At 48.8% G+C, this 22,460-nt stretch overlaps 1 protein-coding gene across 1 annotated transcript in view; it reads left to right on the forward strand.

Annotated features, from left to right (window-relative positions):
• ARHGEF28 (Rho guanine nucleotide exchange factor 28) overlaps positions 1-22,460 on the forward strand; it is a 270,524-nt gene that overhangs the window by 9,665 nt on the left and 238,399 nt on the right. The window lies entirely within an intron of this gene.

Consider the following 22,460-nt stretch of genomic DNA (forward strand, 5'->3'; position numbering starts at 1 on the left):
GCTGTAAGGTGCCCTGGGCATAACATCAAGGTATTAGGGTGCCCATACACCTTAGATTAAAGTTGATGAAAGTGGACAATTTCCTCTAAAAGGATTGCTCATGAGGTGAAATTTAACAGAGAATGATAGTTTATAGCTGATCAATGACAGACAGTTGCCGTGTAGAAAATTGCTAGAAAAAAGAATGTTCTTCACGAAGATCATACATGAAAGAATATTCTCAAAACATTCTTAAATATTCCCAGAAAGATTGCTTGTCCTTTGTCCGATGTCATTGATCACACATGGACAGTTTGAACAATTTTTGCGACCAAATGTGTATGGCTGCATGTGCAAAATGATCACTCATTAGACGATCATTTGTTCAACCATGAACCTACTATTACATAATGTCTATGGGCTCCTTTAAAGGGGTACTCCACTGCCCAAGTGTTCGGAACATTTTGTGCTGAACTCTGGATGCAGGCTGCGGGGTTGTGCGCAATGCAATGCAAGTCTATGGGGGGGGGGGGGGCGTGACGGCTGCGTAATCCTTCAACATAATCCTTCATTCCACAGAACTGTCACGATGCCGGCTGGCAGGTAGTGGACCCTCTGTGCCAGAGAGGGATTGGCGTGGACCGTGCTAGTGGACCGGTTCTAAGCCACTACTGGTTTTCACCAGAGCCCGCCGCAAAGCGGGATGGTCTTGCTGCGGCGGTAGTGACCAGGTCGTATCCACTAGCAACGGCTCACCTCTCTGGCTGCTGAAGATAGGCGCGGTACAAGGGAGTAGGCAGAAGCAAGGTCGGACGTAGCAGAAGGTCGGGGCAGGCAGCAAGGATCGTAGTCAGGGGCAACGGCAGAAGGTCTGGAAACACTGGCAAGGGACACACAAGGAACGCTTTCACTGGCACTAAGGCAACAAGATCCGGCAAGGGAGTGCAAGGGAAGTGAGGTAATATAGGGAGTGCACAGGTGATAACTCTAATTGGAACCACTGCGCCAATCAGCGGCGCAGTGGCCCTTTAAATCGCAGAGACCCGGCGCGCGCGCGCCCTAGGGAGCGGGGCCGCGCGCGCCGGGACAGAACAGACGGGGAGCGAGTCAGGTAGGAGAGCCGGGGTGCGCATCGCGAGCGGGCGCTACCCGCATCGCGAATCGCATCCCGGCTAGCAGCAGGATCGCAGCGCCCCGGGTCAGAGGACGTGACCGGGGCGCTGCAGCGGAGGAGGTGAAGCGAGCGCTCCGGGGAGGAGCGGGAACCCGGAGCGCTCGGCGTAACAGTACCCCCCCCCTTGGGTCTCCCCCTCTTCTTGGAGCCTGAGAACCTGAGGAGCAGACTTTTGTCAAGGATGTTGTCCTCAGGTTCCCAGGATCTCTCTTCAGGACCACAACCCTCCCAGTCTACTAAAAAAAAATTTTTTCCTCTGACCTTTTTGGCAGCCAAAATCTCCTTGACCGAGAAGACGTCCGAGGAGCCGGAAACAGGAGTGGGAGGAACAGATTTGGGAGAAAAACGGTTGAGGATGAGTGGTTTGAGAAGAGAGACGTGAAAGGCATTAGGGATACGAAGAGAAGGAGGAAGAAGAAGTTTATAAGAGACAGGATTAATTTGACACAGAATTTTGAAAGGACCAAGATAGCGTGGTCCCAACTTGTAGCTAGGGACACGGAAGCGGACATATTTAGCGGAGAGCCATACCTTGTCTCCAGGGGAAAAAACGGGGGGAGCTCTTCTTTTCTTATCCGCGAACCTCTTCATGCGTGAAGAAGCCTGTAAGAGAGAATTTTGGGTCTCTCTCCATATAATGGAAAGGTCACGAGAAATTTCATCCACAGCGGGCAGACCAGAGGGCAAGGGGGTAGGGAGGGGGGGAAGAGGGTGACGGCCGTACACCACGAAAAATGGGGATTTGGAGGAAGATTCAGAGACCCTGAAGTTATACGAGAATTCGGCCCATGGAAGGAGATCTGCCCAGTCATCCTGGCGGGAGGAAACAAAATGTCGCAAATAATCACCCAGGATCTGGTTAATTCTTTCTACTTGTCCATTGGACTGGGGATGATATGCAGAGGAAAAATTTAATTTAATCTTGAGTTGTTTACAGAGAGCTCTCCAGAATTTAGACACGAATTGGACCCCTCTATCCGAGACAATCTGCGTAGGCAACCCGTGAAGACGAAAAATGTGTACAAAAAATTGTTTAGCCAACTGAGGCGCAGAAGGAAGACCAGGAAGAGGAATGAAATGTGCCATTTTGGAGAATCGATCAACGACCACCCAAATAACGGTGTTGCCACGGGAAGGGGGTAAATCAGTAATAAAATCCATACCAATCAGAGACCAAGGCTGTTCGGGGACAGGCAGAGGATGAAGAAAACCAGCGGGCTTCTGGCGAGGAGTCTTATCCCGGGCACAGATAGTGCAGGCTCGCACAAAGTCCCCAACATCCGTCTCCAGAGTTGGCCACCAATAGAAGCGGGAGATGAGTTGCACAGATTTCTTGATGCCCGCATGACCTGCGAGATGGGAGGAGTGACCCCATTTGAGGATTCCGAGGCGTTGGCGTGGAGTAACAAAGGTCTTTCCTGGAGGAGTCTGTCTGATGGAGGCAGGAGAAGTGGAGATCAGGCAGTCAGGTGGAATGATGTGTTGTGGAGGGAGATCAACTTCTGAGGCATCCGAGGAACGAGAGAGAGCATCGGCTCTAATGTTCTTATCGGCAGGACGAAAGTGGATCTCAAAATTAAATCGGGCAAAGAACAGAGACCACCGGGCCTGGCGAGGATTCAGCCGTTGGGCCGACTGGAGGTAGGAGAGGTTCTTGTGGTCGGTGTAGATAATAACAGGAAATCTTGATCCCTCCAGCAGATGCCTCCATTCCTCAAGTGCTAATTTAATGGCTAGAAGTTCTCGATCCCCGATGGAGTAGTTCCTCTCCGCTGGAGAGAAGGTCCTAGAGAAAAAACCACAAGTGACAGCATGCCCGGAAGGATTTTTTTGTAGAAGAACAGCTCCAGCTCCTACTGAGGAGGCATCAACCTCCAATAGGAAGGGTTTGGAAGGGTCAGGTCTGGAGAGCACGGGAGCCGAAGAAAAGGCAGACTTGAGTTGTTTAAAGGAGTCTTCTGCTTGAGGAGGCCAGGACTTGGGATCAGCATTTTTCTTGGTTAAAGCCACGATAGGAGCCACAATGGTAGAAAAATGTGGAATAAATTGCCTGTAATAATTGGCGAACCCCAAAAAGCGTTGGATAGCACGGAGTCCGGAGGGGCGTGGCCAATTTAAGACGGCAGAGAGTTTGTCTGGATCCATCTGTAGTCCCTGGCCAGAGACCAAATATCCTAAAAAAGGAAGAGATTGGCATTCAAACAGACATTTCTCAATTTTGGCATAGAGTTGGTTGTCACGAAGTCTCTGAAGAACCATACGGACATGCCGGCGGTGTTCCTCTAGATTGGCAGAAAAAATTAGGATATCGTCCAGATATACCACAACACAGGAGTATAATAGATCACGAAAAATTTCATTGACAAAGTCTTGGAAGACGGCAGGGGCATTGCACAGTCCAAAGGGCATGACCAGATACTCAAAGTGTCCATCTCTGGTGTTAAATGCCGTTTTCCACTCGTCCCCCTCTCTGATGCGGATGAGGTTATAGGCGCCTCTTAAGTCCAATTTAGTGAAGATGTGGGCACCTTGGAGGCGATCAAAGAGTTCAGAGATGAGGGGTAAGGGGTAGCGGTTCTTAACCGTGATTTTATTAAGACCGCGGTAGTCAATGCAAGGACGTAGGGAGCCATCTTTTTTGGAGACAAAGAAAAATCCGGCTCCGGCAGGAGAGGAGGATTTACGGATAAAGCCCCTTTTTAGATTCTCCTGGACGTATTCGGACATGGCAAGAGTCTCTGGGGCAGAGAGAGGATAAATTCTGCCCCGGGGTGGAGTAGTACCCGGGAGGAGGTCGATAGGGCAATCATAAGGCCTGTGAGGAGGTAGAGTCTCAGCTTGTTTTTTGCAGAAAACATCCGCGAAGTCCATATAGGCCTTGGGGAGACCGGTTACTGGAGGAACCACAGAGTTACGGCAAGGGTTACTGGGAACCGGTTTTAGACAGTTCTTGGAACAAGAGGACCCCCAACTCTTGATCTCCCCAGTGGACCAATCCAGGGTTGGGGAATGAAGTTGAAGCCAGGGAAGTCCAAGGAGAATCTCCGAGGTGCAATTGGGGAGGACCAAAAGTTCAATCCTCTCATGATGAGATCCGATGCTCATAAGAAGGGGCTCCGTGCGGAAACGTATGGTACAGTCCAATCTTTCATTATTTACACAATTGATGTAGAGGGGTCTGGCGAGACTGGTCACTGGGATGTTGAACCTGTTGACGAGAGAGGCCAAAATAAAATTTCCTGCAGAACCAGAGTCCAAGAAGGCCACTGTAGAGAAGGAGAAGGCAGAAGCAGACATCCGCACAGGCACAGTAAGACGTGGAGAAGCAGAGTAGACATCAAGGACTGTCTCAGCTTTGTGCGGAGTCAGCGTACGTCTTTCCAGGCGGGGAGGACGGATAGGACAATCCCTCAGGAAGTGTTCGGTACTAGCACAGTACAGGCAGAGGTTCTCCATACGGCGTCGTGTCCTCTCTTGAGGTGTCAGGCGAGACCGGTCGACCTGCATAGCCTCCACGGCGGGAGGCACAGGAACAGATTGCAGGGGACCAGAGGAGAGAGGAGCCGAGGAGACGAAACGCCTCGTGCGAACAGAGTCCATATCTTGGCGGAGTTCCTGACGCCTTTCAGAAAAACGCATGTCAATGCGAGTGGCTAGGTGAATAAGTTCATGTAGATTAGCAGGAATTTCTCGTGCGGCCAGAACATCTTTAATGTTGCTGGATAGGCCTTTTTTGAAGGTCGCGCAGAGGGCCTCATTATTCCAGGACAATTCTGAAGCAAGTGTACGGAATTGTACGGCATACTCGCCAACGGAAGAATTACCCTGGACCAGGTTCAACAGGGCAGTCTCAGCAGAAGAGGCTCGGGCAGGTTCCTCAAAGACACTTCGGATTTCCGAGAAGAAGGAGTGTACTGAGGCAGTGACGGGGTCATTGCGGTCCCAGAGCGGTGTGGCCCATGACAGGGCTTTTCCGGACAGAAGACTGACTACGAACGCCACCTTAGACCTTTCAGTGGGAAACAGGTCCGACATCATCTCCAGATGCAGGGAACATTGGGAAAGGAAGCCACGGCAAAACTTAGAGTCCCCATCAAACTTATCCGGCAAGGATAAGCGTATCCCAGGAGCGGCCACTCGCTGCGGAGGAGGTGCAGGAGCTGGCGGAGGAGATGACTGCTGAAGCTGTGGTAGCAACTGTTGTAGCATAACGGTCAGTTGAGACAGCTGTTGGCCTTGTTGCGCAATCTGTTGTGACTGCTGGGCGACCACCGTGGTGAGGTCAGCGACAACTGGCAGAGGAACTTCAGCGGGATCCATGGCCGGATCTACTGTCACGATGCCGGCTGGCAGGTAGTGGACCCTCTGTGCCAGAGAGGGATTGGCGTGGACCGTGCTAGTGGACCGGTTCTAAGCCACTACTGGTTTTCACCAGAGCCCGCCGCAAAGCGGGATGGTCTTGCTGCGGCGGTAGTGACCAGGTCGTATCCACTAGCAACGGCTCACCTCTCTGGCTGCTGAAGATAGGCGCGGTACAAGGGAGTAGGCAGAAGCAAGGTCGGACGTAGCAGAAGGTCGGGGCAGGCAGCAAGGATCGTAGTCAGGGGCAACGGCAGAAGGTCTGGAAACACTGGCAAGGGACACACAAGGAACGCTTTCACTGGCACTAAGGCAACAAGATCCGGCAAGGGAGTGCAAGGGAAGTGAGGTAATATAGGGAGTGCACAGGTGATAACTCTAATTGGAACCACTGCGCCAATCAGCGGCGCAGTGGCCCTTTAAATCGCAGAGACCCGGCGCGCGCGCGCCCTAGGGAGCGGGGCCGCGCGCGCCGGGACAGAACAGACGGGGAGCGAGTCAGGTAGGAGAGCCGGGGTGCGCATCGCGAGCGGGCGCTACCCGCATCGCGAATCGCATCCCGGCTAGCAGCAGGATCGCAGCGCCCCGGGTCAGAGGACGTGACCGGGGCGCTGCAGCGGAGGAGGTGAAGCGAGCGCTCCGGGGAGGAGCGGGAACCCGGAGCGCTCGGCGTAACAAGAACACATTTCCTCTGTGCTTTACACCACTTCATCAGGCATTTGCCACTGTGTTTGGTTATGTCCTTGTCATTGTTTTTGTGACTTAAATGCCAGATTAGGTTTGGTCTCCACATTGATTGCGTTAGAGGGTTGGTAACTTGCATATGCGCCTCAGGACTTGGTGACCCCTGCTCTGTAACTTTATGTGATCTTCACTTTGTAGCTCATTTACTGTGGTTTCTAAATGCTTCAACTTCTCAATATTATCACTCATAGCTGATGGAAAAGGATCTAGGAGGGAAGAAATTCCTGACTCTGACTTGTTGTAGCAGTGGCTCCTTTTACAGTACCATGCTCAGGAGTGGGGTTCAGCTAGTGCTCCCCGGTTCAGCAAACCAGGGAGGAGCAGGATCTCCATCCAGTTTCCTTGCTGTATTCAATTGTAAGTGCATCCCTAGGACATGATTACTATCTAATGTCTCTGAGCACCCCTTGGAGGATGTAGGTATTGTAATTACGTAATAGAAACATAGAACGTGTCGGCAGATAAGAACCATTTGGCCCATCTAGTCTGCCCAATAATCTGAATTCTATCAATAGTCCCTGTCCCTATCTTATATGAAGGATAGCCTTATGCTTATCCCATGCATGCTTAAACTCCTTCACTGTATTTGCAGCGACCACTTCTGCAGGAAGGTTATTCCATCCATCCACTACTCTGTCAGTAAAGTAATACTCTTTGATATTACAGCATAAACCTTTGCCCCTATAATTTAAAAATGTCCTTTCAAAACTGATGTCCATTCAAGAAGCACAATATTGGGGGAGATTTATCAAAACCTGTCCAGATGAAAAGTTGCCCAGTTGCCCATAGCAGCCAATCAGATTGCTTCTTTCATTTTCAACAAGGACTCTGCAAAATGAAATAAGCGACATGATTGGTTGCTATGGGCAACTTTTCCTCTGGACAGGTTTTGATAAATCTCCCCCAATGTGTTTTGAATTTCAGTAGTAGTATGGTGTACATTGTAAAGAATTTCTGAGGTGGTACGGTTCCAGGGGCTACAGTATGTTGCAGTATTGTATTCAAAAGGCACAGTGTATGGCAGTAGTACACTGCTCAAAAAAATTAAGGGAACACTTAAACAACACAATGTAACTCCAAGTCAATCACACTTCTGTGAAATCTACACTGTCCACTCAGGAAGCAACGCTGACTGACAATCAATTTCACATGCTGTTGTGCAAATGGAACAGACAACAGGTAGAAATGATAGGCAATTAGCAAGACACCCCCAATAAAGGAGTGGTTCTGCAGGTGGTGACCACAGACCACTTCTCGGTTCCTATGCTTCCTGGCGGATGTTTTGGTCACTTTTGAATGCTGGCAGTGCTTTCACTCAAGTGGTAGCATGAGATGGAGTCCACAACCCACACAAGTGGCTCAGGTAGTGCAGCTCATCCAGGATGGCACATCAATGCGAGCTGTGGTAAGAAGGTTTGCTGTGTCTGTCAGAGTAGTGTCCAGAGCATGGAGGCGCTACCAGGAGACAGGCCAGTACATCAGGAGACGTGGAGGAGGGCAACAACCAAGCAGCAGGACCGTAGGAGGAGCACTGCCAGAGCCCTGCAAAATGACCTCCAGCAGGCCACAAAACGGTCAGAAACAGACTCCATGAGGGTGGTATGAGGGTCCGACATCCACAGGTGGGGGTTTTGCTTACAGCCCAACACCGTGCAGGATGTTTGGCATTTGCCAGAGAACACCACGATTGGCAAATTTATCACCGACATCAGTGTCTGGAGACTCCGTGGAGAACGTACTGCTGCCTGCAACATCCTCCAGCATGACCAATTTGGCGCTGGGTCAGTAATGGTGTGGGGTGGCATTTCTTTGGGGGGCCGCACAGCCCTCCATGTGCTTGCCAGAGGTAGAATGACTGCCATGAGATCCTCAGACCCCTTGTGAGACCATATGCTGGTGTGGTTGGCCCTGGGTTCTTCCTAATGCAAGACATGTTAAACCTCATGTGACTGAAGTGTGTCAGCAGTTCCTGCAAGAGGAAGGCATTGATGCTATAGATTGGCCCGCCCATTCCCCAGACCTTAATCTGATTGAGGACATCATGTCTCGCTCCATCCACCAACGCCACGTTGCACCACAGACTGTCCAGGAGTTCGTGGATGCTTTAGTCCAGGTGTGGGAGGACATCCCTAAGGAGACCATCCGCCACCTTATCAGGAGCATGCCCAGGCGTTGTAGGGAGGTCATAAGGGCACGTGGAGGCCACACACACTACTGAGCCTCATTTTGACTTGTTTTAAGGACATTACATCAAAGTTGGAACAGCCTGTAGTGTGGTTTTCCACTTTGATTTTGAGTGTGACTCCATATCCAGACCTCCATGGGTTTTGATTTTCATTGATAATTTTTGTGTGATTTTGTTGTCAGCACACTCAACTATGTAAAGATGAAAGTATTTCATACAATTGGTTCATTCATTCAGATCTAGGATGTGTTATCTTAGTGTTCCCTTTATTTTTTTGAGTTGAGCAGTTTATATTCAGGGTGCACACTGTGTAGAGCTGTTGCTTCTAGAAGGAGCAGTGTAGAGTAGGGTTATATAGAGAGGGTACCATATGAGATAAGGTTATATTTAGGGAGTACAGTGTATGGCATTGTTATATTCAGAGGGTACAGTCGGTGGCAGGATTTTATTTAGGAAGCACATTTAACCCCTTAAGGACCCTGGGTTTTTCTGTTTTTGCATTTTTGTTTTTTCCTCCTTACCTTTAAAAAATCATAACTCTTTCAATTTTGTACCTAAAATCCATATGATGGCTTATTTTTTGCACCATCAATTCTACTTTGTAATGACATCAGTCATTTTACCCAAAAATCTACAGTGAAACGGAAAAAAAATAATTGTGAGACAAATTTGAAAAAAATAAACGCCATTTTGTAACTTTTGGGGGCTTCCGTTTCTACATAGTAAATTTTTCGGTAAAAATGACACCTCCTGTTTATTCTGTAGGTCAAGGGCGTACCTAGAGCATTTGGCACCCCGGGCGGACCCTTTGTTTGGCACCCCCCACACACACGCACCCCCCCCCTTAATTACACCCCCTCCCCCCAGGGGTGGACTGACAACACTCGGGGCCCCCGGTCCAAAAAAAAGGCAATGGCCCCTGCTGGGCTCTGCAGCTTGTCAATCTTCTGCTATGCTCCTATTCCACCCAAATCCCACACACAATAAATTTAAATTTATATACCGTATTTATCGGCGTATAACATGCACTGGCGTATAACACGCACCCCCATTTTAATAGGGAAATTTAAGTAAAAAAAATAAAATGTTAAATAAATGACATGGACTAAATGCCACATCCTCCCCCCAACTTCGTTTTCTTCTGCACCTGTTTGGTCCTGTCCCCTCCAGTGCCACATCATTCCTTCCCTTTTATCAGTCCCTGTGCCACATTTAACCCCTCTCATCACCACCCCCGATGTCTCATCATCCCCCCATGTCTCATCATTTCCCCATGTCTCATCATTTCCCCCCTTCATAGACCACCACTAGCCATACAGACATTAAGCATTTAGTGCCTCCCCCACCATCATTTCCCCCTGTCTCATCATGTCCCCCATCATTCTCCCCTCATCATCCCCCCACCCTGTCTCATCATCCCCCACCCTGTCTCATCATGTCCCCCATCATTTGCCCCTCATCATCCCCCCACCGTCTCATCATTCCCCACCCTGTCTCATCATGTCTCCCATCATTTCCCCCTCATCATCCCTCCCACCCTGTCTCATCATGTCCCTCATCATTCCCCCTCATCATCCCCCCACCCTGTCTCATCATGTCCCTCATCATTCCCCCCTCATCATCCCCCCACCCTGTCTCATCATGTCCCCCATCATTCCCCCTCATCATCCCCCCACCCTGTCTCATCATCCCCCCACCCTGTCTCATCATGTCCCCACCCTGTCTCATCATGTCCCTCATCATTCCCTGCTCATCATCCCCCCACCCTGCTTCATCATCCCCCCCTCCTCATTTCCCCCTGTCTCATCACCCCCATCATTCCCCCCCTCATCATTTCCCCGTCTCATCATCCCCCCATCATTCCCCCCCCTCATCATTTCCCCGTCTCATCATCCCCCCATCATGTTTCTCCTATGGCATCCAGTTGTCTTCAACCTGCGGACCTCCAGATTGCAAAACTACAACTCCCAGCATGCCCGGACAGCCAACTGCTGTCTGGGCATGCTGGGAGTTGTAGTTTTGCTACATCTGGAGGTCCGCAGGTTGAAGACGACTATTCCCTTTTCCTTACTTGTCTGCGCTTCGGCTGACTTGCGGGGTCAGTGAAGCAGATGAGTTATGTCCTCTCCCGGCTTCTCTGAGCGGCATCAGGGATGTCATTTTTCGGCGGTGGCTACAGGAAATGAAAAGTGACGTCAGTGATGCCGCACAGAGAAGCCGGCAGAGGACGTAACTCATCTGCTTCACTGACCCCGCAAGACCCTCCGCCTGACTTGACCTGCCGAAGCGCAGCCAGGTAAGGAAAATAAACAAAACTATAAAAAGCAGGAAAAGGGGGAATGATGAGGGAGGGGGAGGTTCTCCAGCACTATACACAGGTACTGGTGGATAGTGCGAGAAACGCTGATTAAAAGGTAGCGCAGATCCGGGCAAGGTAGGGCTCATTTTAATCAGCGTCTCCCGCACTATCCACAACACCAGTACCTGTGGATAGTGCGGGAGAAAACAAGTCACAGTGCGGGGAGGAGACGCCGCTGGTCACTGATTTAAAGTGGCCGCGGCCGTGCTGTTATTACTTAACAAGCAGACGCTGCTGCGGCTGCGCTGTTAATACTTAACAAGCAGACGCTGCTGCGGCCGCTTTAAATCAGTGACCAGAAGACTTATCGGCGTATAACACGCAGGCAGACTTTTTGCCTTAAATTTAAGTTTTAAAAGTGCGTGTTATATGCCGATAAATACGGTGTATAAGAAACACTTTAAAGTAGGTAAATTTCAATGACCAATAATACTGGTATACAAGGAGTAAATATATACCACCACACAATAACTGAATAATACCGCCATACTGTACTGAATAAAACCACTATACACAGACCAGTATACTATAAAGAAGCTGTATACAATATAAGTGATTATATACAGGACCATATGGCGGTAGATATCAGCTGTACACAGGATGTGTACACCATATAAGTGATTACAGTTACATTTTGGGACTCACAATTACGTATTTTCTGATCAGCGGCGTCCTCTTTCCCTTTCTTCTCCGTCCAGATAAGACCGCCATGTGGATCTCTTAACATCTGCAGGAAAAACATGTCAGACTCTGCATATATTCAGTGCCCTCCTCTACACAATCTTTCCATCTATAGGCCCACAAACTGTAATAATGCCCTCCTTGGTGTCCTGCACAGTAAAAGGGCAGGTAGGTAGGTAGCCAGGTAACCACCTCTTTCTCATAGGTATATGCAGAGTTACACCCCCCCTCTTTCCCACAGGTATATGCAGAGTTACACCTTCCTCTCTTTCCCATAGGTATATGCAGAGCTACGCTACACCCCCCTCTTTCCCATAAGTATATGCAGAGTTACAGCCCCCTCTTTCCCATAGGTATATTCAGAGCTACACCCCCCTTCTTCCCCATAGGTATATGCAGAGCTACACCCCCCCTTCCCCATAGGTATATGCAGAGCTACACCCCCCCTCTTCCCCACAGGTATATGCAGAGCTACACCCCCCTCTCCCTCCCTTTCCCATAGGTATATGCAGAGCACCCCCCTCTCCCTCCCTTTCCCATAGGTATATACAGAGCACCCCCTCTCTCTCCCTTTCCCATAGGTATAAACAGAGCACCCCCCTCTCCCTCCCTTTCCCATAGGTATATACAGAGCACCCCCCTCTCTCCCTCCCTTTCCCATAGGTATATACAGAGCACCCCCCTCTCCCTCCCTTTCCCATAGGTATATGCAGAGCACCCCCCTCTCCCTTCCTTTCCCATAGGTATATACAGAGCACCCCCCTCTCCATCCCTTTCCCATAGGTATATACAGAGCACCCCCCCTCTCCCTCCCTTTCCCATAGGTATATACAGAGCACCCCCCTCTCCCTCCCTTTCCCATAGGTATATACAGAGCACCCCCACTCTCCCATAGGTATATACAGAGCACCCCCCTCTCCCATAGGTATATACAGAGCACCCCCCCTCTCCCTCCCTTTCCCATAGGTATATACAGAGCACCCCCCCACTCCCTCCCTTTCCCATAGGTATATACAGAGCACCCCCCCTCTCCTTCTTTTTCCCATAGGTATATACAGAGCACCCCCCTCTCCTTCCCTTTCCCATAGGTATATACAGAGCACCCCCCTCTCCCATTGGTATATACAGAGCACCCCCCACTCCCTCCCTTTCCTATAGGTATATACAGAGCAACCCCCCTCTCCCTCCCTTTCCCATAGGTATATACAGAGCACCCCCCCACTCCCTCCCTTCCCCATAGGTATATACAGAGCACCCCCCCTTCCCCATAGGTATAGGCAGGGTTAATAAAATTAAAAAAAGGATGCTCACCTGACATCCCACGCAGCGATCTCCTCAGCTGCAGGGCCCGCGTCTTCTCCTCTCCACAATACCAGCGCCGGATGAGTGACGTCACCGGTGCCTGTACTGCGTGCTGCGTGGGGGCGGAGGTCACGTCTCCTCTGTGTGAGCTTCAGATGTGGCTCACACAGAGGGGACGCCTTCTCCTGTATGTGCGTGTATCGCGCATACAGGAGAATGTAGCGCTGTCTGCTGGGGATCTGGGACGAGTGTCCCAGATCCTCAGTAGTTGCGGTGGCGGGTCAGTCCGCCCCTGGCACCCCCCTTGAGAGTGGCACCCGGGGAGGGGCCACCCCCCCCCCCCTTGGTACGCCACTGCTGTAGGTCCATACGATTAAAATGATACACTATTTATATTGGTTTGATTTCCCTTTCCCTTATCCCCTTACACCCTTCACTTCAATTCCCTGGTTGGACTTGATGGACGTATGTCTTTTTTCAACCATACTAACTATGTAACTATGATTTTGTCGTACTTATGGAAAAAATCATAACTACATGCAGGAAAATTTATATGTTTAAAATTGTCATCTTCTGACCCCTATAACTATTTTATTTTTCCGCATATGTGGCAGTATGAGAGCTCATTTTTTGCGCCGTGATCTGAAGTTTTTAGCGGTACCATTTATGCATTGATAGGACTTATTGACTGCCATTGACCGTGCGGTTTAATTAACTATATATTTTTTATAATTCGGACATTTCCACACGCGGCGATACCACATATGTTTATTTTTATTTACACAGTTTTTTTTTAAATGGGAAAAGGAGGGTGATTCTAACTTTTTTTCCCTGCAATGTTATAGCTCCCATAGGGGGCTATAACACTGCACACACTGATCTTTTACATTGATCAGTGGTTTCTCTTGGAAACCACAGATCGATGATTCTGCCGCTTGACTGCTCATGCCTGGAACTGAGCAGTCATTCGGCGATCGGACACCAGGAGGCAAGGTAGGAGACCCTCCTCGTGTCTTAAAGCTGTTCGTGATGCCACCACGGCGATTCCGAACAGCTCCCTGAGCTAACCGGCATTGTTTTACTTTCACTTTAGGTGCGGCATTCAACTTTGAACCCCGCGTCTAAAGGGTTAATAGCGCGCGGCACCGCGATCAGTGCTGCACGCTATTAGCCACGGGTCCACGCGTTATAGATCGGGAGCAGACTCATGATGTACCGGTACGTCATGGGTCCTTAAGGGGTTAAGGACCAGGCCAATTTTCACTGTAGGACCAGAGCGTTTTTTGCACATCTGACCACTTTCACTTTAAGCATTAATAACTCTGGGATAATTTTACCTTTCATTCTGATTCCTAGATTGTTTTTTCGTGACATATTCTAGTTTATGTTGGTGGTAAATTTTTGTTGATACTTGCATCATTTCTTGGTGAAAAATTCCAAAATTTTATGAAAAAACTGAAAATTTAGCATTTTTCTAACTTTGAAGCTCTTTGCTTGTAAGGAAAATAGACATTCCAAATAAATTATATTTTGATTCACAAATACAATATGTCTACTTTGAGTGTGCATCATAAAGTTGACATGTTTTTACTTTTGGAAGACATCAGAGGGCTTCAAAGTATTGGAGCAATTTTCCAATTTTTCAACAAATTTTCAAAAGCGGAATTTTTCAGGGACCAGTTCAGTTTTGAAGTGGATTTGAAGGGCCTTCATATTAGAAAAACTCCACAAATTACCCCAATATAAAAACTGCATCCCAAAGTATTAAAAATGACATTCAGTAAGTGTTTTAACCCTTTAGGTGTTTCACAGGAATAGCAGCAAAGTGAAGGAGAAAATTCAAAATCTTCATTTTTTACACTTGCATGTTCTTGTAGACCCAGTTTTTGAATTTTTACAAGGGGTAAAAGGAGAGAAATCTGTGCATCTTAACACCCCACAGGTGTTTGATAAATGTTCATGAAGTGGGATGTGAAAATGAAAAATTTGATTTTTACACTAAAATGCTGGGGTTACCCCAAATTTTTCATTTTCACAAGTGGTAAAAGGAGAAAATGTCATTGTAAATTTGTAAATACATTTCTTTGGAGTAAGGACATACCTCATATCTGGGTGTAAACAGCTTGCACACTGGTCTGAGAGGAGCCGGAGATCAGTCAGGGTCCTTGAGCTTCTGCATTGCTGCCTATGGAGCCAGAACAGTGGGACCCCCCCTCAAAGGGCATTACATGGGGTAAATAACTGGGGCACACTAAATAACTAAAATGGGGTAAAGTGGGACATAAAATTATAAAACAGGTTGTGTTCCCAGAATGATGACCCAGAGCATAGCCAAAACTAAAAAAATATGTCCACCCCAAACCATATGCTCTGAATCATCATTCTGGGAATGTGATGTGTGTGGCTGTCCCTAACCTGTTGCCTCAAATGCGCACCCCGCTCAGGTGGAGAGAGAGCGCTGCGCATTTGAGGCAACAAAAGAAGTCCCCGATGATAGTGACTCAGTGACCCAGAGAAAAAAATACCCCCAGAGGTCTTATCAGTTTTTTTTTAGATGAGTTTTTTGGGCAATTTAGTGGTTTTATTGTGTTAAAATTTGGAATTTACTCTGAATTTGGTACATTGGGGTCAAATTATAGAAAATTAAAATGAAAAGGGAAAATTTAGTACTGCATGGAAGTGTGATACTCCCTGAAGCAGTTTTTAATGCAGAGGCCTGGATGATCGGGGCAAGTGTCACATTGAGTGGTGCTGTCCTTCCGTATCCCACTCCTGTTACACACTCTGCATTTTTTCTGGGCTCGTTCCTTTTTTCCAGTGTGGGGGACCTCACCTGGAAAGTGCTGGCCTGGGACGATCCTTGTATCTATAACTTCAGTTCCTTGGGAAATCCAGCATGCTCTTTCCCGGACGCTAAAGATCAGGACCTTTAGGACTTCTTCTTGGTACTGTAGGAATGTCCCTGTGTTGCCAGCATACTCGGACAGTAAGAAAGAGTTGTACATGGCAACCTGTAACATGTAGACCGCAACTTCTTTGTACGATACCCGTGTTTTCCACATGGCCATGTATTTCTTGAGGACTTGATCAGAAAGATCAACTCCCCCCATATACCGATTGTAGTTCAGAATACAATCGGGCTTGAGGACTGTTGTGGTACATTGCACAGGGACAGGTGAGCTGCCGTTACCATGAATTGTGGTCAGTATAAGGACATCCCTATTATCCTTATACCTGACCAGCAACAGGTTTTCATGGGTAAGGGCACGGGACTCACCCTTGGGCATAGGTGTCTGGATCAAATTTAGAGGGAGGCCTCTCTGATTCTTCCGCACGGTCCCACAAGCGGACGTGGATCTGGCGGCAAGGGATGTGAACAGAGGGATGCTGGTATAAAAGTTTTCCACGTACATGTGGTAACCCTTATCCAGCAATGGGTGCACAAGGTCCCAAACGATTTTCCCGCTAACACCCAGAGTGGGGGAACAATCTGGGGGTTCAATATGGGAATCTCGTCCCTCATATACTCTAGGTTGGTGGGGATGTGTGTGTTTGGGGGGGGGTGAGTATGTAGTGTGTGTGCTTGGTGTAACTGTAACTGTATGGGGGAAAATAAAAGCGCTGCGGACAAAAACAAAATGGGGGCCAAATGCAGCGCCCTGAACCCCTAAAAGGCCCGGGTCATGCTAAAAAAAAATTGCGGCGGACCCTTTAGGTCCTATTAGGGGGTCGGGGGGGGGGGGGGGATTTTTTAACTTTTTATTTTTATTTTATTTTTTACTTTTAACCCTACCTGTCCCTTGCTTTATTCTGTCCCTGCTCTAACAAGGGGTTTTCATCTGTGAGGGGCTCCAATCTTCACGGAGGGGGGTTCCCTGGCTCCTTAACGCAGCTCTGTCCACTGAATGAACTCAGTGGGCTAGCAGAGCCACGAGATGGGGCTGTTATCCCCTCCCCTGCCAGCTGCTATTGGTATTGGTCCGGCCAATAGCAGCAAACCTGGGCGGGTGAGGAAATCGCCACCTCCCCATAGATACAGGAGGTGATTGGGGGTGTATCCTACACCCCCAATCACCATGTATCTATGGGTCAGCGGGTCACACGTGACCCGCATCACCGGAATCGCTGCATATCGCAAGTGTGAATTCACTTGCGATTTTCGGCGATCGGCAACATGGGGGGGTCTGATGACCCCCCTGGGCATTTGCGCGGGATGCCTGCTGATTGATAGCAGCAGTCACCCTGGTCTGGTCCCCACCCGCAGCGCGGCTGGGACCGAAATTCCCACGGGCGTACAGGTGTGCCCTTGGTCCTTAAGTACCAGGGAGCAAAGGCGTACCTGTACGCCCTTGGTCCTTAAGTGGTTAAGTGGTACAGTGTGCAGCAGGGTTACATTTAGATTATATTAGCTTTATTATATTTATCTTAGCATTATTATATTAAATGGGCAAAGTGTGTGAGTTAAATTCAGGGGGTACAATGTCTGGCAGTGTTATATTTATTATTATCTTAATATAAAGGATCAGCACCTGCTGGCAAAGGGACGAACCAATGATATCCAGGTGTCAGACTCTACAGGTGAGATATAGCTGAAAGAATTTGTGGCGGTCTAGACAACAGAGAAGACGTCATCTGTGAATCACTGATATCATTGTGTATTTTGATTATGTTCCATCAGTCACTTGTAGGTTCAGTAGTGATGATGGGTGAAAGAACACCAGGATACCCTTACCACTGCTTAGATCATGGGTAGACAATCTTTTAGTAGAACTGTGCCAAAGTTGCTTTGTGTGCTGGCAATAATTTCCCAGACCACTAAACCTCCAACCTTTTTATTTTATTTTTTTTAATTTACAGGAATCACAGTCAATGAGATCCTTGCCCTTAGTTCCTCTGTGTCAGGAACTTACTGTGTAACTTTTGGTTTCACACAGACTTCTGAATGAGCAGTTGTGAGACAGCTTTGATGTCACATCTGAGTCTACTGTCTGGTAATATGCAGAAGATAGAAAAAATGGAACAAAAAATGGTGCTAAGTGCCGTTACTGTGGTCTGCCAGAGGAGGGGGGGAGGGGGGGTGTGTGGATGGGAAAAATTGGGGTGAGAGTGGCACGCTCACCTTTGTGTGTTGTGCTGCAGGTACAACACTGATTATCGCATTTAAGTGTGTAATACACTGGCAGGTATCCCCTGGCAGCCTTGCATCGGTCCCGATCGTCTCTGGCGTCGGTCTAGTCAAAGTGGCTGGTGCTGGTTCTGGACATCGCTGTCTCAGGTCCAGCGTGGAAAACGTGGATGCAGCTGTGGCGCCTTGGGATAGTTCTCCCGTGTCCCAAAGGACACTAAGCTGTAAGGAGACCTGTAGTATTTTGGATATTCTTTTCTTTATTAGGCATAAAAGACTACGCGTTTCGCGTACAGTTCCATTATATTTATACATGTAAAAAAAAATAAAAAATGCAGGAAAGGGGGGGGGGGGGGGGGGGGTTGTCATAGTGACGTAACCTTGGGGCTGGAAGTGGTATGCCGACATCGATGAAAAAAGATGCATTTGTGCAGTAAAAGTAGTTGATAAAAAACTGAAAAATACATTAAAATAAAGATTGAGATGCTTGTGTGGAGTGTTTTTCTCTGTTAGTGTGAGGTGTTTCTGTTACACACATTTCGTGCTAGTGTGCGCTGTTTGGTGGAGCGCTCCCCTGTTTTTCTTTTTTATAATTTAGATATAGAAAGACCAGCGGGTGTTTGGTGTGTTGGTCTGGTAGGAAAATGAAGGGGGTTCACATTTGCGGGTTCGTACGCCGATAAACCTTCATCCTGACGTACAGACTATACGACGTAGTGACTGCCACAAAAGAACCAATCACAGTTCAGCCCTGCGCCCAGCTTAAACAAACGCCAACCAATCCGCGACCTTCTGCCACATGAATGAAGACTTACTACTCCCTCCAACCATCTAGTGTAAATATACGGGACAACCAATCAGCGCCCACCCCATGGACCAATCATCGTCCCCTTATGTACCAGACACAAAAAAACAGGATTAACTTGTGGTCCCCGCCTTACGAACCAACAAATATGAACCCCCCCCTTGATTTTCCTACCAGACCAACACAACAAACACTCGCTGGTCTTTCCATATTTAAATTATTTAAAAAAAACATGGGAGCCAAAGCCAGAAAGAAGAAGGAGAAGTATAAGTCCTACCTTTATACACTGCACAGAAAAATAAAGGGAACACTAAGATAACACATCCTAGATCTGAATGAATGAACTAATGGTATGAAATACTTTCATCTTTACATAGTTGAATGTGCTGACAACAAAATCACACAAAAATTATCAATGGAAATCAAATTTATCAATTCATGCAGGTCTGGATATGGAGTCACACTCAAAATCAAAGTGGAAAATCACACTACAGGCTGATCCAACTTTGATGTAATGTCCTTAAAACAAGTCAAGATGAGGCTCAGTAGTGTGTGTGGCCTCCACGTGCCCGTATGACCTCCCTACAACGCCTGGGCATGCTCCTGATGAGGTGGCAGATGGTCTCCTGAGGGATGTCCTCCCAGACCTGGACTAAAGCATCCGCCAACTCCTGGACAGTCTGTGGTGCAACGTGGCGTTGGTGGATGGTGCGAGACATGATGTCCCAGATGTCCTCAATCGGATTCAGGTCTGGGGAACGGGCGGGCCAGTCCATAGCATCAATGCCTTCCTCTTGCAGGAACTGCTGACACACTCCAGCCACATGAGGTCTAGCATTGTCTTGCATTAGGAGGAACCCAGGGCCAACTGCATCGGCATATGGTCTCAAAAGGGGGTCTGAGAATCTCATCTCGGTACCTAATGGCAGTCAGGCTACCTCTGGCAAGCACATGGAGGGCTGTGCAGTCCCCCTAAGAAATGCCACCCCACACATTATTGACCCACCGCCAAACCGGTCATGCTGGAGGATGTTGCAGGCAACAGAAAGTTCTTCACGGCATCTCCAGACTCTGTCACATGTGCTCAGTGTGAACCTGCTTTCATCTGTGAAGAGAACAGGGAGCCAGTGGGAAATTTTACAATCTTGGTGTTCTCTGGCAAATGCCAAATGCCCACATGTGGACGTCGGGTCATACCACCCTCATGGAGTCTGTTTCTGACCGTTTGAGTGGACACATGCACATTTGTGGCCTGCTGGAGGTCCTTTTGCAGGGCTCTGGCAGTGCACTTCCTGCTCCTACTTGCACAAAAGCGAGGGTAGCAGTTGCCCTCCTACGGCTTCCTCCACATCTCCTGATGTACTGGCCTGTCTCCTGGTAGTACCTCCATGCTCTGGACACTACGCTGACAGACACCGCAAACGTTCTTGCCACAGCTCGCATTGGTGTGCCATCCTGGATGAGCTGCACTGCCTGAGCCACTTGTGTGGGTTGTAGACTCCGTCTCATTCTACCACTAGAGTGAATGCATCGCCAGCATTCAAAAGCGACCAAAACATCAGCCAGGAAGCATAGGAACTGAGAAGTGGTCTTTGGTCACCACCTGCAGAACCACTCCTTTACTGGGGGTGCATTGCTAATTGCCTATAATTTCCACCTGTTGTCTGTTCCATTTGCACAACAGCATGTGAAATTGATTGTCAATCAGTGTTGCTTCCTGAGTGGACAGTGTGATTTCACAGAAGTGTGATTGACCTGGAGTTACATTGTGTTGTTGTGTTCCCTTTATTTTTTTTGAGCAGTGTATTTCTCATTCCTTTTCAATACACTTCTGGCTTATGCTCAAAAACTGCAGTGACACTTTTTCCAAGAGACGGCAGAAAAAACACCTGTGTGGAGACCTAGCCTAAATGGTGCAGCATAAAAAACAATGGGACTCTGCTGTAGGCTGAATTATGGCGGAAATTCAGTAGTGCGGATGGGTCCTTAGAATGCCCCATTATTGGTAGGGAATGGATTTTATACACCTGAGGCAATGGGACTAAATGACATACCTGACTTCACTCATTCAATGTATGTTTATGGTTTGCTGTGTATATATTGTGTATGTTATAGTATATGAGCTGTACCTTTGTCTGAGCAGTGGTCAGTATTTTTGTACCCTCTGTGGTAGTGCCCTGTATGAGTAGCTCCTGTAACCCCAGCGGTGCCTTTTATGAGGAGCTTCTGTACATCCAACAGTAGTGGCTTGTATGAGGAGCTCCTGTACCCCTGAAATAGTGCCCTGTATGAGAAGCTCCTGTATACCCCAGCGGTAGTGCTCTGTATGAAGGGCTCCTGTACCCCTGATGGTAGTGCCCTGTATGAGGAGCTCCTGTACCCCCTGCAGTAGTGCCCTGTATGAGGAGCTCCTGTACCCTCGTCGGTAGTGCCCTGTATGAGGAACTCCTGTTCCCCCTATGGTAGTGCCCTGTATGAGGAGCTCCTGTATCCTGAGCAGTAGTGCCCTGTATGAGGAACTCCTGTTCCCCCTATGGTAGTGCCCTGTATGAGGAGCTCCTGTTCCCCCTATGGTAGTGCCCTGTATGAGGAGCTCCTGTACCCTGGGTGGTAGTGCCCTGTATGAGGATAACTCCTGTACCCCCTATGGTAGTGACCTGTATGAGAAGCTCCTGTATACCCCAGCGGTAGTGCTCTGTATGAAGGGCTCCTGTACCCCTGATGGTAGTGCCCTGTATGAGGAGCTCCTGTACCCCCTGCAGTAGTACCCTGTATGAGAAGCTCCTGTACCCTCGTCGGTAGTGCCCTGTATGAGGAACTCCTGTACCCCCTGTGGTAGTGCCCTGTATGAGGAGCTCCTGTATACCCCAGCGGTAGTGCTCTGTATGAAGGGCTCCTGTACCCCTGATGGTAGTGCCCTGTATGAGAAGCTCCTGTACCCCCTGAAGTAGTGCCCTGTATGAGGAGCTCCTGTACCCCCTGTGGTAGTGCCCTGTATGAGGAGCTCCTGTACCCTCGTCGGTAGTGCCCTGTATGAGGAGCTCCTGTACCCCCTGCAGTAGTGCCCTGTATGAGGAGCTCCTGTACCCTCGTCGGTAGTGCCCTGTATGAGGAGCTCCTGTACCCCCTGCAGTAGTGCCCTGTATGAGGAGCTCCTGTACCCCCTGCAGTAGTGCTCTATATGAGGAGCTCCTGTACCCTGGGCGGTAGTGCCCTGTATGAGGAACTCCTGTACCCCCTATGGTAGTGCCCTGTATGAGGAGCTCCTGTACCCTGGGCGGTAGTGCCCTGTATGAGGAGCTCATGTACCCCCTGTGGTAGTGCCCTGTATCAGGAGCTCCTGTACCCCCTATGGTAGTGCCCTGTATTAGGAGCTCCTGTACCCTGGGCGGTAGTGCCCTGTATGAGGAGCTCATGTACCCCCTGTGGTAGTGCCCTGTATGAGGAGCTCCTGTACCCTGGGCGTTAGTGCCCTGTATGAGGAGCTCCTGTACCCTCGGCGGTAGTGCCCTTGTATGAGGAGCTCCTGCAACCCTGACAGTAGTGCCCTAAATGAGAACCTTCTGTATACCCCGGCGGTAGTGCCCTGTATGAGGAGCTCATGTACCCCCTGTGGTAGTGCCCTGTATGAGGAGCTCCTGTACCCTGGGCGTTAGTGCCCTGTATGAGGAGCTCCTGTACCCTCAGCGGTAGTGCCCTTGTATGAGGAGCTCCTGCAACCCTGACAGTAGTGCCCTAAATGAGAAA

The sequence above is a fragment of the Hyla sarda genome, chromosome 1, assembly GCF_029499605.1.
Source record: "Hyla sarda isolate aHylSar1 chromosome 1, aHylSar1.hap1, whole genome shotgun sequence".
Lineage (NCBI taxonomy): Eukaryota > Metazoa > Chordata > Amphibia > Anura > Hylidae > Hyla > Hyla sarda.